Consider the following 13907-nt stretch of genomic DNA (forward strand, 5'->3'; position numbering starts at 1 on the left):
ATTTAACAAATTAGATTTTGTATTGGGGTTGTGCCAAAAAAGTTGAAGGAACTCCAACACAAAATCTGGGCCTCAATTTATACAGCAATTTTTTAAAACCCTGCCACAAAGAAATTGGCAACAAGGAGAAATGTGGCAGTAAATCTGTTTTGCTTAATTGGTTTCAATGTCTGTATTTTGAAATATCTTATGAGGTTAAGGCACCTGCTGCAGAGATCTGTGTGTGCCAGCTAATGTAACTCTTGAGATATCTGTGTTTTGCCTAGTCCTAGTTTTGAATCAAATTAGCATAGAGGGTTATTATGTCTCCTGCAAAGCACATTATGTAACACGCAGAAGACAGATTTGTATTTTATGTAAATGGATAAGTGAGTTTCTGCTTTTAAGACAGAGATCCTTTTGTTACTTGCAGTTCATAAATTGTAATCCTACTGATATAGCACAAGGAGATATTAAGGAGATGTGGCTCCTACACCGTGTAACCCTCACTGTCTGATGTAACACTTCCTTTATAATTATGTACACACATATGATTTATTGTCAATATATAATCTGCACATTTGATGTAAAGTGCTCTGACACCCTGCATTGGGATGAGTCGTGCTAAAGTCCTATAAAATAAGTAAAACAAAATAGTGGTATTTAAATAGTTATTTGTGTAAATACTTGGGCCATCAACACATCCAACATTCATACAGTGTATGCATATCTCTCATATACAGGGACTGAACAAAGTCAAAATCATTTCTCTCTTAAGTACCTGTGAAGTGATAAGATGTGAGCCTTTGTTTCCCCTCCATTGCATCTAAGTGTGAGGCTCCTGAAAGCTCGAAGCCGTTAACTCCGACTTTTGTTATGGGCGGGGCTGGGATCTGATAATCCCCTTCCCCGCCCGCACATTTCTGCTCAGGATAAAGGCAGACAACGTGCAGGTGCTGCTATAAGATTCCTGGTGTTAGAAAATTACACTAGGGCGAGTTCAGCATATTTCCATAAATTACGGGAGAAGTAGGAAAGGAACGTGACCCTCCGCTGAAAGTGGCGAGCTTTGCGGCAGGGTAGATGGCACCTACCCTTTGAAAATATTGGGTAGACGGTCTACCCTCGACTTGAGTCCTGGCCACGTAAATATGGTGGGTACCTCCGCAGGCAGATAAAGGCTGCATGCACTGAGTCTTTCTACATATGTTCTGCGCTGAAAATAGATTGCTATATCACTAGTGACCACATAACAATCCAGAGGCGAAAACATCCTGCCCGCAATCCGTTGCAAACCTAATTACTTGTATTCCCCGATGCAGCCCATTCTGCAAACGTGAATTTGATTGGAAGTTCAAAGGTACTTTATTATTAGCGTATAATTAACATCTTAAAATATTTAGAGCCTGGATATGCAAATGTCGGCAGGTAGTCATCCACCGCCGTATTTAAATATCATGCTTTGATTTTGCCTTCTGCCAATTTATGAAAGAGCAGCCTGCAGGGACAGTGCTGCGTTATCACCCGCGCCTCAGAAGGCGACCAGAATTAGCAGCTCTGAGTGTGGGCTTTACAAAGTCGGCGAGGTGATCTTCGGGGATGGACAACAAAGGATCGCAGGGAGGTCACCTTGTCATCCTCATTTGGACAGCAGATCTTACATGTCCCTGCAAAGCCCAGCAGAGAAGCAAAACAAAACAAAAAAAGAAGCATTGGTAAAGCCAATATGTTCCAACATATGTAAAAACATGCACTTACAAATGCTGTTTACATGCCGTACAAGCAAACATCTGTTTATCCTTATAAGCCTGCAGTATTGGCTTTGTCGATACTGCTGAAACAGTAGCAATAGTGAGTGCCTTATCTAAAGAATGGATATAAATGGTAAAGAATTGAATGCAAGAAACAGCGTGACGATAAGTGTACTTTCCAGGTGTAAAAAAATCCCTCATGTAATCCAAGGGAAGTACTTCCTGGAAGGTGAAATGATATGCCAAGCAGCCAATAGCATGAAGTGTGAGAGTGATACTGCACCTGGTGGAGCCAAAGCCCACTGTATGTACATGTTAAAGAATTGGTAACTACATTTGCATAACGTTGTGATTTGAAGCCAAACTTAAAAATATTCTCCAAGATCTCTGACAAATATTCTTTCTTGTTGCCCTATGCCCAGTTTTACCCTGAAACAAATGCATGTATATTAGTTGGGGCATACAAAAACCTCAATAAAAAGGATCCAGGTTTTTTGCTTTAAAAATGACTCGTTAAAGCTTAGTTTGAGCAGAACATAAGAAATATATTAATTCAAAAATAGCTTTGTGGCATTGCCTTCAGTTTTATCTGATTATGCTTTGTATACAGAATTATTAAGCATAAAATAAGTGTTTTTCAGTTAAGCATATCCAAACATGATACTTCTAAGTGATTTAACAGTCAAACAGTTGAGGTTGGGCTGTTCTTTCAACAGTTGGCCAAAGACTGATGCGCATATGGCTGGTCTCTGAATTAGTGGCACTGATGAGCTAAAACTGATGGAATGGAATGTCATTCAGAATAATTACCAGTAGCTGAACAGGCACTGGTGAGCTAAAACTGACAGAATGGACTGTCATTCAGAATAATTACCAGTAGCTGAACTAAATGCAAGCTTATCACCCATCACCTTTTGTGCCCTTTTCATATGAAGCCCAAATCATAATCAATTTAATTTCGGGACTTTGGGTTATTTAATGAATGGTGTGCGGGCTCGCGACATGAAGGTGTTTTGTTGAGAGTACTTGAGCCGGAAGTCTTCCATATGACCACTGGGCTTTCCGTAGTGCCCAGTATTGTGCATCGAGCTAGAAAAGGCAGGTGCAAAGATAGTGAGGACACAATGCTCATTCAGTCCATTGCCTCTATCGAGTTACTACATGTGCTCCATCTTTGGGTTTTACATTTTTTGTGTTTATGGGGTCTGCGAGCTTAAGAACATGCTTGGTTGTTTGCTTGCTCCATTCTAGATGCTATGGACATTCACCTTGACAAGCCAATTGCTTATTATAGGGAAAAAAGTAAGGGTATTTGTCAAAAATGGGCACACCACCAATGTCGCCACATCCCAAAAACTTCAGAAAACATTTCTTCAGATTAAAGCGCACACCTCTATTCTGATCGATATCAAATGGTAGTAGTTTTGCATATTAATTTCAGAATTTAAATCTGCACGATTAAATGTTTTTCTATTGTGCAGCTGGTGGCAGTTGATAAAGGCAGCCTTAGTCAACTCATCACCATGAGCAAGAGAGGCGCAATCTGCTGCTAATCCAGTCAGGCACAAAAGGCTACATTAACTGTACAGGAGGAGGCAGCCGAATCAGTCATTAATCTAGAATCAAAGAGAGCTGCGGTCCCGTGGCAGACTGTCGCGCCAAGATAATACAGTGGCAGCGGTGTTGCTTAAAAGTGACCTTTTCTGAAATACAATATCTAATTTAGCAAACAGCAGCCTCCCGGTGAGAAACATGTTATCCTGTTAAAGCTGGTGGTGGGTGTTACATGCAGCACAGCTCGGTTATTACTTTCACGGAGTAATTACTGCTGAGGAGTCGAGCAGGAGATTTACTGCAAGCCCCCGTGCCCGCAGTTTCTGCAAACTAATCACTGCATTGCAACGCCGTTGAGCGCCTTATCATGCAAAAGAACACACGTGCTGGTAAAGAACAAAATCAGAAAAAACATAGAGTCAAATCTTTCTGTCTGCGCAGAAGAGCGTTCTGGGCTCTGCCGCTTGACATCCTCCACAGACAAGCACGGCAAAAGAATGAGTGTTGAGAGTGAAAGACGAGAGGTAGAAACCTGCCCCGGGTAAAATGAAGGAGATTGCTCCAAGTTAGAGGACGCACTTTGTGAAGAAGCTTGAGGACGCCACCCACAACGAAAGAACATATTCGTCTCAATTATGTAAAATGATTCACTACGTGTCAATGGGCTGTCTCACGTACACGGCTGGTGTGCTTGTGTCTCATATACAGTGAGTGTCAGGCGAGCAGACACACAGCTCTATGCAGTGCACCTGACAATATCAGTGGCCCCAGAGCATTGGCAGCACACAGACTTTGGTGATATGGCAGTAGCGGCTGCTGTGAGTGCAGAGTGGAGAGGCAGGGTTGAACAGGGGGACAGGTTGAGGGGTGAAAACAGAAAAAAGAAAGGCTCGCCACTCTTCTTCTCCGCTCCTCGGTGCAGCACAGGATCCCAGACTGCGCTGCAGCCAATCCTGACTCTGCTCTCATGTTTGAAAGCAGCATCAGGATTGGCCTGAGCGCTGTGAATTTGTGCTCCCAGAGAGAGTGGGAGCCTGTGCTTTGCTGTCTCCAACCCAGCTCAGTGCGCATGCAGGATTGGCCAGCCTGAGACGGTCGGCCAAACCGCTATGTGCTCTGAAAGCAGTGCCCACCATTCCCTCCGCTGACTGCCCCCGCGATGGTCCCGCCCCCAAGATTTGAAGTTGAAAAGTAAAATAATAATACATCCATTTTATTATCATTTTATTTTAAAGTTTTTAGACTGGTGGGGGTGGAGGGCGACACTCCTCGGCCATAGCGGAGGAGCCACCACTGGATATGGGCCAGGTACTATACCATCCATCAGAATGTGCAATCTATCATAAAATATTCCTGCACAAAAACGAGGTCACTGACAGAATATCGGTAAAGATTGTGTAGACAGAATATTGTGATAAAAATATCGAGAGCCAAAATATTAAGAAGGTAAGTGCGGTAAGTAAAGATTTGCTATTCTTCACTCCACATCTACATACCATGAAGATATATATATAGTCAAGGTACATATATGTGGAGTTAAATGTATTATAAACTCTGCTTAGCTATAGAAACTTACCTTCACAATATTTTTGTCCTGGTTATTCTTGACAAAATATTTTGTTCACAGGATATTTTTGTTCTCAATATTTTGTTTAAACACTCAAAAATGGTAGGACCGGTGCTTATGTGGACCTAAAAATGGCAACGCACACAGAAAAACCACTTGACCCATTAGTTAAACAATAATCCAGTTCCATAGGCTGCCACTGTAGTGCACAATCATGGGGTCTCCATCCTGACACAACCAAGTGCCCTCCACACACTGCCCCGGCCCACCGAAGTCCTAGCAGTGTTCATTACATAAAAATCCATTATATGGTGGAATGTGAATTAAGCATTACAAAAAATGTTATCAATAAACTAGGAAAGAGTCCCCTTTATGATATAAACACAATATTGAAAATATTGCTTAAATTGTTTTTCAAGTATATTTAAATAAGTTAAAGGAATACCGTGAAAAGAGGACTGCCCTGACAAATATTCAAGGCAGTTTTTCTTTTACTATTAATGCATCGCTGCTCCACTGGACTTTCTGATGGTAAAGGTAAACAATTAAGGCGTCCAATCTTCTCTTTCTGCTATTATTCAAGAATTTATCTCGATTCACATCTTTTCTAGCTGAAAAGATCAAAACTTTATGAGGGCCAGGTAATCACTACTATCCAACTTTGAATAGTCTAGTCATTACTTTAACGCAGTGGTAGATAGGACTTATTTCTATGGGGTGAAGTCCCATTAAAATGAGCGCTCCCCCTGTCACTAGAGCATTCTATACTACAAAAGACCTGTAGAGCTCTTTTCAACCAACTACTGCATTTTACCAGCAATGATATTCATGAGGGACTGAAACCGAGCTATCCAAGAGACATTTTTTACAGACAGTGAAGCAGATAGAATCACGGTCAATCATAAAATACCAAATGGAACTGCTTTATTGTACTTGGGAAGCATAGAGCCCCCATATACTTTTTAAAGAGGACATTCTTACTAGAATTGTTGAATGAAACATAAGGTACTTTTTTGCCCCTTATTTCTCACTAATTCGAACTATGAAAAGTGACTTACTTTACTTAAAAGTGTTGTAAAATATATAGAGAGTTTGGCCAACAACAAGATACTTCAGCCACAGAAACTATCTGATGTCAATAACAAGATTATTTAAAAAAATCAAAACAAACATAAGATCCCACTTCCACAAATGCCTTCTGTCCTCACATTCAGGAATAACGGACCTCTTCAAATCACAACACCTGTCTTGCCTAGCTAATCAAGAACTGTACTCAGACACAACACGAGCACCTGCAAAATTATCAACCATTCCCTCAGCGTAGGACATAGTCTGCGAGATGTTCTACACTGTGAGATAGGCCTTTAACATCCTATTTCAAATCCACAATTTATCCTAAACCTTTTAGACTATTTAAAAAAATGTACATTGATTTATGACTAGTTATTTGCATATGTTTTGCATATCTGCTATTCTTTTTGCAATTCACAAACGGGGCCCCAGAGCAAGCTATAGTTGCCGTGTGTATGCTCTTAAAGCCTATTGTGGACTGTCCGCGGAGTACAGCATTGCCAGACTTAGGGTAAATTTGCAATTGCACAGTTGCAACCTTTCTTTACGTACCTTATTTTCTGAAATATTTTTCTAAATGAAGACATTTGGTCCCCTGAAACAATTGACCACTTCTTGAACCACTTCTTGAACTTCTTGTTAATCAGTGAAACAAGTTGGGGAAATGCTATCTTTATCACCTGCAAAGCTTTCTGGTCGCCCAAGTTCTGCTAAATCAACACCAGTCATGTGTCTGCCCCTGTGGTAGTAAAGTTAGTAGGTATGATGGATTATGTATAAATTAACATAACTCCACTCACAGCAAATTACATCAATTTTATTTACTATGAAGACATAACTACTCTTCGGATATCAGTAACAGTAACACACGCTGCTTCGTCATTGCTTCTTTGTTTTGGAATAAGTACGCTAGGTACATTCCAGATTAATCATAATATTGTAACTCGTTTCTTCTATACCACTTAGCAGCGGAGGGGGGAGCACATGCAACCAGAACTGTCATCAAATGGCTCAAACACTGCTTGCTCTATTTTTACTCTTCACCTATTGTGGAAATGGAAGATACCATGTGGTTACATACTATGGCACATCTTTTGCTAAGGTTAAGAGAAAAGTGAGAATTCAAGGCCCTCTTACTTTTAACAATTAGTTAACTATGGGACAAAGGAAAGCTAGTATAATGTTTCCTTCATGACTACTAATTAATTTGGTAAAATATTCTCAGGAATATTCACATGCTAATTTTTTTTCTGCAGCATTTTACTTTTGAAGGGTGCAGAGGGATGAAGTGATTGATTCGTTATGCCAATTTGTACCCAGATTATATACAAATCTAGCAGTTTATGCCAGTTTTGTATTTGCTCATGTGATGCTACCACATTTTTGAAGGGTGGTACCTAATTTGCACAAATGGATTCCATAGTCCTATTTTATATGTAAATTAGGATCTGCCACCATTGCTTTTACATTGACACTGTAAGCACTGACAGCAGAACTTCCCTCTAGATTTGATCACATTACACAACACCTCAGAAGTTGGTTAATGGTGATTGCTTGGGGGTTGTATATAAGGAGTGACACCAAGACAAGCTCTTTTCAGGAGGCCTTCAGACTCAGAGACCCTCAATGTGATATCTTCACCAGAAGGGAAGATAAGATCCTTACCAAGGACAACCTCGAGGTGTCCTCTTGAACACAGTGTTGTGTGTGAGTTTTGATGCGCTCCCTGCCCATACCGGAAATGACTATACTTGGCTGCTTTAAGCTGGAGCTAAGATAAGCAGAAAGACCACCTAGGCCTGTTGGGCTCCATCTCATGATCCGCATGGAGCAGTGTTGTTTAGGCTACCTGGATTGGCTGTATAAATAATAGATCTTATTACTGAGGACATTTAGTTGTTGTAAAATAAATATAACAATGGTTCAAAGACGCTAATTTCTAATGAAACATCTTGAAACGCAACTATAACTTTATGAACTACTTCACCAATGACAGCACTCAGCTCAACATCTGGCACTCATAACTTTTCCATTGTATTCATAGATAATTTCATTTTGGGGTATAATTTTATGTATCCAATGTGACTGTGTTTGCTTTCCAACAGTAGGTTGCCCCAAGCATATGGAATACTAGAAAAAAAATTGGAAAAATAGGAAAACCTTAAAAAACTCTCACTCGAATGTTACCTCTTTACATCATAAGAATCTCCTATCAAAGAAGCACTCGTATCTCTCCTCAGCGTAACAATATCTTATTCACATAGCCTATAATTCTGGGATTCAAATTGTCTCAAAACTATAAAAATGCACAGTGCCACAGCGGACTACCAAACCGCCACTCATGTGCAAAATATTGAAACAATATAGAAAAAAAACCTGAAGTCGTCCAAGTAAAGGAATATCTGAATGTTAACCATCTACTACATATCAGTGTGGCTTCTGGCCTGCTGTAACAAAAGATTATTGCCATTGAAATAGTAGAGGACACTTTCATTATTTAGATGATGGTAACCTTCTTGAAGCCTCAGCAGCTTTGAACACTACCAATGGCTCTCCCACCATGCATGGGATATCTCAAAACAATACTCCAGGGGATCGTGTCATATCTAATTATTAGATTGTGTACTTCCATATTTCCACAAAGCAGATTTTTGAACCACAGTTACCAAGTATGGATCTACAGCCATCTGGGAGGTAGCAACACCCGGCTGATACAGGTCGCAGATTGGACTCAAACGCATTGGTAAGTGTCCTTCCCTCAAATGCCTGTCCCATCACATGACTAAAAAAAAAATCAAACAACGATACTCTCCAGGCGTGCAACACCCATTGGGCTCACGGGGCTTCCGACCCCCCCGTCTTGTGTATCAGCCCGGGCTGGCACAGCTTTGCGAGCTGGCGACCATCTAATTGCAGCCACACCCGAGTACTTAACAGGTCTTTAAAAGACCATTTACTTGTAAATTAGGTGTTTGTTGTGTTTTCACCCCTCCTTTCAGTCACTCTGTCTATGGTTGGAAGAATTAGCCCCCTCCCCCCCGATATATTTTTCAGCCTTCCCTCCCGAAATTTGACTCTAGTTGCCCGCCTGATTCTCTCCCATTTGCAACTTCAAGCCTGTGTCATCTATAAAACATGCGGCATCACATACAGAAAAAGTATAGCACCCACTCTAGTGGGGGAAACAATATTGCTTCCAACGCTCTGTGTGTCACAGGGAGCAAGATTGGAGAAGACTAGCAGCAAAAACACTGAAAGCAAGTGTTCTCCATGCATCCATTTTGTACCCCATTTTTACTGCATTACAAGATGGGTATGCACATTTCTTGTAATTTTCTTTTGGGGAATTATGTGAAATTTGGGCAAAATTATGTGAAATAAGTAATTATGAAAAAGTCACAACTGGCATTTGGTGTGTAGTTTAGTGTGAAATGCATTCTTGCGTCCACGTTGTACACAATGATACATTTCGTGCTAAAAAAAATAGTAGAAAAAAACCAAAAACACTGCTCAGGTTCTGTTACTCACGTCGTTCCCATGCACTCACAGTACATTTTTTACCATGAGTGGCACATGTGCAATTTATACAACGCTCAGGACATAATTGCAAAGTGTGCTGCAATAGCATTATTTTGGAAAGTTCTTATAACAAGAGTAACGCAAAATGACCAAGATTACGCTAATTACGCCAGTGTAATGATAATTTTCCCTAGGCCTAATTACAAGACAATTGTCTTGAAGGAGCATCTAATCAAATGCTATGTCTCCCTACGTGCACATTCTTAAATTGCTGCCTGCCCAGTGTTTGCATGATGATGTCTTAATGTATAGCTCCGAATGCTCTGCTAGATTAGTGTGGTTATGTAGGAGTACATCGACAAAATAAAAGAATGATGAGTGGAAGCTGTTGGTGCAGTCCTTTGCTTGTGGCAAATCACGAAGTTTATTCACATAGGGAAGTGCAGCATTCTGCCACAGTTCTCAAATGTTAATTTAATGGACACTTTGTTATAATATTTTAGTCCACCAGCAATTTGTGGTTTAGATCAGTTGTTTTTCTGTCTTTCTGATATATTATTTAAACCCTTCAAATTACTGCATCGCAGTGATTGCCGATTTTATTCGCATTCATGTTACTAAATATTTTTGAATATTCACGTGCTTTCTTGCAAACAAAACCATGTTTATATCACACCACGACAAAGCGATGTTTCGTGTCCAAGTGCACATTTGCGTTTGAAGAGCAGTACGTGCCTCAAAAGTAGAAATGCATGTTTTAGGCCAGCATACGGCAGAAACAGAATTACGAATGGCAGAACAAATCATGCAGTACCATATAAATTAATCGGCCCCAAGAGAAAGAACCTTTTGTATTTGTGTATTTTGGCTTTACAAAAAACAACGGAAAATCATGTTTCCGAAGAACCCACAACACTTACTCTCACGCATTCCTACTAAGTCACGAAATACATTCATAAGGGTGGCGCGGGGAACCTGTCTGCAGTGATTTCAGATTCTACAAGCCCTTTCGTGTGCCACAGTATCTGTTTTAAGGTTTGCCCTTCCTTGCTAATTACAGGGCGCAGCAGAGGTAAATTACACATGTGTAAATAGCTTCTAGACATTGGAGTTGTGAGTAAGAACTGAAATGTCTTTGGTAGTGAGGGAGCCACAGTTCAGTCAATTACTGGTACTGCGAGACACCCACCAGGGACCAGTTTGTAGATTGAAAGATTCTACTTTTCAGGATGTAATTTAGGTAACGTGTCTAAGACCCGAACACTCTCGTTGAGACTTCACAACAGAAGGAATCTTAACAAAGCAACAGAAGGGCCGTGTAACAAAATGGGCCACAGACTAGATCCTTGGGGAAGAACTATATTCACTTTCTTGTATGGTTTGCAGATAATTGTTTCCAAAGTTGTCATTACAGAGTGTGGGGAAAATGCACTTATGTAGGATGGCTAGTTATAGGCAGGGTTTGTAATTCACGGCACACATTGAGATGCATTCAAGCTAAGTGGGTGAGACAAGGATACATTGACAACATATGGGGGCATATGTACATGTTCCTATCGCCACCACAATGTCACTTGTATCGACGTTGTGGTGGGGATAGGTCTTACCCTTATTTACGAGGCAGCGTTAAACCACTTAAGGCCCCCTTTCACGCCATGATTAGCGTGAAAGTGGTGGGCAGTGGGTGTTGCGGTGGGCATTCCCCCGCAACACTCATTGATTTTGATGCTGCCCCCTACGTACAAGGGCAGCGTGCATAGGAGGCAGTGCCAACATTAAGACCTGGGAAAACCTGGTTTTAAGTTGGTGAAATGAGGAGAAATGCATTATTTCTCCTCGTTTTTGCTTTTTCCACGTGTGCTGCCTTGTGCAGCACACACGGAATAAGCAAAATGCCATGGATTGTTTATGTACAGAAAGGTTCCCCTTCCTGTACATAAACAATCTTAAACAAAAAAATGTCATTTTTTCACTTTCATGTGTGCTGCATTTCAGAAGTGGCGGAGTGAGGCATGAAGCCAGGAAGGCTAATGCCTCACTCCGCTGCTTCATTGTACATGTCCCCCATAGTCTCCCCGGGCAGACAAAGTGGCAAATGACAGCTTGCATGCTGCAGACTTCCTCTGTCACAGGGTGATGATCTCTAGACCAGGCCTTATAAAAGCTGCCAGCTAGCATGAAAAATAGTGATATCTACAAATGATCCATGTCAGGCAGCCCTGAGTATTTATGGAACAGCAGTTTGTAGTTTGGTTATTGAGCATACTAGTGCCATGGGAAAGCACAACTTCAAGCCACAGAATACAATAGTTTATCGGCTAACTTGTCATGGGTAACTAAGTAACTAAGCCTCCATGACTTCCTTTATGTTATTATATTATTATACAGTTAGACTTATATTCTTCATTGTTATAATATTTCATGCATTCTTACTTCTTTTTTAATTCATTTTTTTTCTTTCTTTCTATTGTATAACATTTATGATATTGATATTCTGAATGTCTAACCAGCCTAAAATGCTTTTTTGCTTTTACCTATGTAGAACCTTCGCCTCAACTACTACAGACTGTTTATTTGTTATTATTTTTATCGCTCTTATATTCTGTATATTATTGCTTCCTTTTTCCCAATAAATATTTTCTGAACTAACATGGCATGGGTGGTTAATGCTGACACACATGATGTGGGATCTACTTCCATCTATTGTCGCTGTCTGCGCTTACCAGAAATTCCTTTTTCACTGACTATGTCACTACCTTTATGAGTGGTTTTAGGTGCTGATGGTCTGGAAAACATAGAGCGAAGCAGTTGGCAATGACAACGCTGCCTAGCTACCACTTCACCTCTGTGGACAGGTTGAATGCACCAATGTGTTTTCTGTGTAATCATTTTCTCCAAATAGCAGCTAGTGTTTATCATCTAGACCATATAAATTTACGATTCTCTGAGTATAAAAAATATGTTTCTTACTAAATGAGCTAATGAAATAACATTATCTTGCTCAGATTTCCTATTGCGTACAAGGAGATTTTAAAAATAGCAGCCATACACCTACAGGTCTCAATTATTTAAGACAAGAAGCCTTCACATCATCTGCTATAAAGAGACTGTAATTACTTCTCCCATTATTTCATGTCTCTCCCCTAAACATTCAAAAAAACATCATGACTTTCTATCCAAGAACAAAACACTGTTAAAGAGACACAGGCCATTATCACCAAAATATAACACACAGATGTGGCACACTCATGAACATGGACACAGCACTAACAGACCAAATGACCAGAAAGCACTATATTTGAAAATAATTTAGAATGTCTCCAAGGCACACTGTTGGTGTCTATTATCGTACATTGCAGAGCATATTCATGGTGTAATGGGTTAATTTGTGGCTCCAGATGTGTATGTTGTAGCCTCGCACCTTCCCAATTACTTGTACCACATATTCGGTCATTTGTTAGAAAGGGCATGGCCCAATAATATGGTTAGTGTATATCTACCCAAAGCCTCCCATTTCAATGGAGTAAAGGCACCCCAAGACACCCCCTAAAGTGGGTACACTCACTTTTCTGCACCTCATTGGATGCAGGCATTCAGAATGTCCTGTAGAGGACCACTGCAGATCTACAATTCCACACAGTACCATTGGAGCGCTTTACATGGCCCGCAGTGAAGAGCGAATGTCATGCAGTGAACACAGGGTGCTGGAAACATCAGCCTGTGTGTGAAGGCTCCTTGCTCTCAGGGTCTCTTATGTGTTTTTGCAAACTCCTCATGTACAAGACAGGTTGCTTCAGAAGCCTTCCTATTTGGGGGCATGTTAGAAGTAGCTGCTAAGAAAGTGTCCAGAGTAATGCCCCAACCCTCTCCCTAGCCCCTCACCTGCCATGGCTGGGTAGGCATTCACCGACCCTTATGGTCACACCCTCCTTCTCCAGGCCCCACCCCATCCTGTGCTCCTCATCCTCTTTTTAGTGAGATTTTCTTGAATATTGGCAAGTCTGCCCTGTACCACACTGTAGTAATTGTTCATTCCATATTACATGAGTGATCATGTGCAAGAAAAGCAGGACACCAAAAGGCCACAACTACATCAGACTTCCCTGAAGGGTAAAGCTTCATGCTAAATACAGCGTGAAAGGGTGCCTTATTTACAAGGCAGTGTTACGCCACGTTAAATGACTTAAAGCTGCCTTGTAAATAAAGTGATGACCCTATCGCCATTATAAAGTCACTGAAAGTGACGTTGTGGTGGCGAAAGGGGCTTGTAAATATGTACCCAAGTACACCCAGCTTCATCAAAAGGAAACTAAACACACAAATATGCCAGTTGCACAGCTGCATATTACGTCACATTCTCATCAACAAATGTAGTTTTACCTTGTAAATTGTCTTTCCTGCGTGTAAGGTTTTTTCTTTTAAATACAGAGCAAATACACCTAAACTTGAACTGTAGCCATTGAATT

At 40.7% G+C, this 13907-nt stretch overlaps 1 protein-coding gene across 4 annotated transcripts in view; it reads right to left on the reverse strand.

The window, feature by feature from the left end:
* The window catches only part of PCDH19 (protocadherin 19), a 199967-nt gene that overhangs the window by 123940 nt on the left and 62120 nt on the right, over positions 1 to 13907 (reverse strand). The gene's annotated exons all lie outside the window — the stretch shown is intronic.

This window comes from Lissotriton helveticus, chromosome 4_1 (assembly GCF_964261635.1).
Source record: "Lissotriton helveticus chromosome 4_1, aLisHel1.1, whole genome shotgun sequence".
NCBI lineage: Eukaryota > Metazoa > Chordata > Amphibia > Caudata > Salamandridae > Lissotriton > Lissotriton helveticus.